The sequence below is a fragment of the Sturnira hondurensis genome, unplaced genomic scaffold (assembly GCF_014824575.4).
Source record: "Sturnira hondurensis isolate 20B ecotype Veracruz unplaced genomic scaffold, ASM1482457v3 Scaffold0009178, whole genome shotgun sequence".
NCBI lineage: Eukaryota > Metazoa > Chordata > Mammalia > Chiroptera > Phyllostomidae > Sturnira > Sturnira hondurensis.
This window is the reverse complement of record NW_028081809.1, coordinates 1596023-1600280: the sequence shown is the minus strand read 5'-3', so window position 1 is coordinate 1600280 and position 4258 is coordinate 1596023. Positions and strand designations below refer to the sequence as shown.

At 47.2% G+C, this 4258-nt stretch overlaps 1 pseudogene; it reads left to right on the top strand.

The window, feature by feature from the left end:
- The first annotated feature begins 1520 nt into the window (after positions 1-1520).
- Positions 1521-2672, top strand: LOC118994164 (eukaryotic translation initiation factor 3 subunit C-like; annotated as a pseudogene).
- The last annotated feature ends 1586 nt before the right edge of the window (positions 2673-4258 follow it).

The window sequence follows — 4258 nt, the reverse complement described above, 5'->3', positions numbered from 1 at the left end:
AGATAGCTATTATACACGATAATATGGAAAAATCTCCAAGACAGTCAAGTTTGAAAAGTGAAATAAGAATTAGTTTATTTAATTAAAATACACATGTTGAAACTGTGTTGGAGCTGTAGCAATGAGCAAAATAGAAAGGTCTCTCTGGGAATCCGCGCTGCCCGGGCCGTGGTGGGGAAAAGGCCCGAGAGACGTGAGGGGCAGGCCGCACAGGCTGTTGGGTTTGTTCCGGGACGGCAGCGAGGGTTGTGGGCAGACGTGATCACTTTCGCTTTTTAAAATCTTAGTGAAAAATCTAAAAAATCTACTGTGAAAAGCGCTGCTCTGGGGGGTCTGAGGCTGGGGAGCAGCGTAGGCCGCCTGGGCAGCTGGGCAGGTGAGGTGTCGATGAGGCCGGACTGCACGGGTGAAGAGGGGAGCGGGCAGACCCGGGTGCTTACAGGCCCTGGGATGTGTGGGTGGTGGGCACTGTGGAAGGAAAAGAGAATAATGCAGGAGGGTTCCCAGTAAACAGTGGGCAGACGGGGAAAGGAGCAGGCTCGGGAGGGATCATGTCAGGAGTCGTGCTTTGGTCCCTTCGCAAGCCTCTCAGAGGTCCAGGCGGAGGTGTTCTGTGGGCAGGTGGTGGTCTGGCTTCAGGCTGGAGGCACGTATCTGAGAGCCAACATCTTCTAAACACCATGTAGACCTGGTGTTGGGAGGTGCCCAGAGAGAAGGAATGCAGTCCCAGACTGAGCCGGGGACCCTCCCTCATCTGGAGGTCACTTGCATGAGAAGGACCCAGCACGGGAGCTGGAGAAGGACCAGGCGGGGTGTAGGACAGCCTGAAGAGGTCGCGCCCCCGGAAGCCACGGGCAGAAAGGGCTGCAGAGGGAGGGAGCCATCACCTCTGACAACAGCTGCCAACCCCATTCACATAAGGCCACCTACAGGTGACCTTTGAACAATGCGGGTGTGAACTGTACGGCACATTTACACGTGGATTTTTTTTTTCAAAAAGTACATACAGTGCTGTAAATGCATTTTATCTTATGATTTCCTTAATAACATTTTCTTTTCTGTAGCTAAGTTTATTGTAAGAATACAGTGAGTAACACAAATGCCATACAAAAGAGATGTTAACTGGTTATGTTATTGGTACGGCTTCTTGTCAACAGCAGGCTATTACTGCATTTTGCAGAGCCCAAAGTCACACTCAGATTTTTGACTGTGTAGTGTCTATGCCTCTAACCCGCATATTCTTCAAGGGTCAAACACACACACACTGATATCAGACATGTGAACACATGGAGAGTTTCAGAAGAACACAGACTGAAGGGTCAGGGATTGGGTTGAAGGAGGAGGTAAAGGGCGACTCCCCTTCACACTCCTGTAACAGACGCCCGTGTCTGTCCACCACTCATGTAACTTAAGGGCCTCCTGCCTGGCAGCACAGCTCAGGCTGCCCCAGACTGCCTTCTCACGGCGCCTCCATACATCCCAGGTGCTCCCCTTCCTCCACTGACCTGGGCCTGACTCTGATGCTGGAAATGCTGGATCCTCACTCTGAAGAGTACATCCTTCAGGGAGCACCTGAAGGATGAGGCACAGGTGTGCACCAGCGCTGACCACGGGCAGTGCTGCCTGGAAGAGAAGGGTCCACAGGGGAGATCTGTTGATGCACATAATTACAAGGCCCACTGGCGGTAGCTTGCACTCCCTGAGGCCTCCTCAAGCTCTCCCTGAGATCAGGTGGAAAATGAGGTCGAAGTCTCAGCTGTGCCAATGGAGGTACTTTGCAAGTATCTCTATGCTAAGGACACAAGACCCTATATCTGCACTTGCACCATCTTATGCCATGCCTATCATCATGCCCTGCATTCCCACTCATACCAGGCCTGTGATTTTGGGCTTATGAGCCACCTGCTGGACAATGGGCAGCATGCAGACCGTCCATTACAGTTCCTGGACAACTGCACCATGGTGCTGCTGGATGTGTGTGCCTTCTGCCCAGGCCTGGCCAAGGATGCTCACGACACCCTGCTGGTCATCCGGTCAAGTGGCCAGGCTAAGAAGCTTCTGGGCTAGGGCTGCTGCTGTGTAGCCTGCAGGAGCGCAGCCAGAAGCAGGAGAAAGTGGAGCAGTGCCAGCAGGTGCCCTTCCACCTGCCTATCAACCTGGAGCTGCCGGAGTGTTTATCTGGTGCCTGCCATGCTCCCGGAGACCCCTACATAGCTGCCCCTGAGACAGATGCCTGCTGAAGCACGATTAACAAGCGATTCCATCACCAGCTGCAGGTGGGCGAGTGACGGACCTTGCTGAGTTCCCCTGAATCAAGGAAGGAACATGTGGTCACTTCCTTTGAGGCCTTGAAGATGGCGACAGGAAGACCTATGGGGTCTTCCAATCACAGTTTTATCATCAATGGGAAGATTAATCGCAAAGTGTGAGACCTTTTCCCTGAGGTGGACAGAGTGTAAACCATGCCGGCTGGGAAGATACAGAACGAGTCACTGTAGACCTACCTCCTCACCCACAGCAGGGTCTGTGACTCCATCAGTGCAGAGACACTGTCTGACTTGTTTGGGCTGGACCTTCCCACTGTGCACTCCACAGTTAGCAGGTCGGTCATTACCAAGCAGTTGAAGGCCTCCTTGGACCAGCCAACACATAGTGGTGATGCACCACACTGAGCCAAGATTTTGATCTAGGATCGTTTGTGTGTGGAACAGCTGAATGTCCCTCGATATAAGGTTGTTTAGCTAAAGTGCAATACACAGGACACCAATAGTGATGGAAAGGAAACAGGGACTCAAATCAAGGGAGTGGACCAGAAGGAAGAAAAAAATGACCAAACAGAAAAGAATGAAGAAACAAGAATTCAAAAAAATGAGGAGAGGCTTAGGAACCTCCAGGACATCTTTAAACACTCCAACATCCGAATTATAGGGATATCAGAAAGGGAAGAGGAAGAGCAACAAGTAGAAACCCAAATAATAAAGGAGAACTTCCCCAATCTGGCAAAGGAAATAGACTTCCAGGAAATCCAGGAAACTGAGAGAGTCCCAAAGAAGTTGGACCCAAGAAGGAACACAGTAAGGCACATCATCATTACATTAGCCAAGATTAAAATGAAGGAGAGAATCCTAGAAGCAGCAAGAGATAAGAGGACAGTCACCTACAAAGGAGTACCTATCAGCTGATTTCTCAAAAGAAACCTTACAGGCAAGAAGGGGCTGGAAAGAAATATTCCAACTCATGAAATCCAAAGACCTACATCCAAGATTGCTCTATCCAGCAAAGCTTTCATTTAGAATGGAAGGGCAGATAAAGTGCTTCTCAGATAAGATCAAATTCAAAGAGTTCATCATCACCAAGCCCTTATTATATGAAATATTAAAGAGACTTATCTAAGAAAAAGATAAAAAATATGAACAGTGCAAGGAGAGCAAACTCACAGTTATTAACAGCTACACCTAAAACAAAAGCAAACCAAGAGGACAGCTAGATCAGGAGCAGAACCATAGAAATGGAGATCACATGGAGGGTTAGCAACAGGAGAGTGGGAGGAGAAGGTACAGAAAATAGCATAGACAGTAGGTAGAAAATATATAGGGGGGAGGGCAAGAATAGTGGGGGAAATATAGAATCTAAAGAACTTGAGACGCGTGGTCATAAACTAAGGGGGGGAATGTGGGGGAGGGGTGTGCAGAGTGAAGGGGAATGAAGGGGGGGAAATTGGACAATTGTAATGCCATAATCAAAAAAAAGTAAAGTGTAGTACATAGCTACTATAGAATATTATGCAACAATGGGAAAACAATGTAGACCTAGGTTCATTGACATGGATGCCTGTTAATGTTGTTTAGTGAAGAAAGCAGTTAATCTGGAATACAATATTATTTTTATGAAATTACAGGCACTTGTCCATTTTGCTATGTATGCATACAGTGCTGTCCAGAACATTCACCAAAGTATTAGGAGTCATAATTTTGTAGAGTCAAGTTTTGGATTAGTTTATCTTGTCTTATGAGCATAAATTTTTTTAAAAAGGCTTAATTAACAATTGAGGTTTACCTATTTATAGTGTTAGTGTCATCTGCTTCCTATTTAGATAACACGTAGCATCTGAGGCTTTTTCAGAAATAAAGTTTGTAGAAAATCATTTGATGTTCTGCTCTATATATTTTGATTAGCTGACTCATCAGGGACAACTTTAACTTTATATGAGTTTTCTTTTTATAATGCGTTGATAGCCTGATTGACAACTTGATCATTT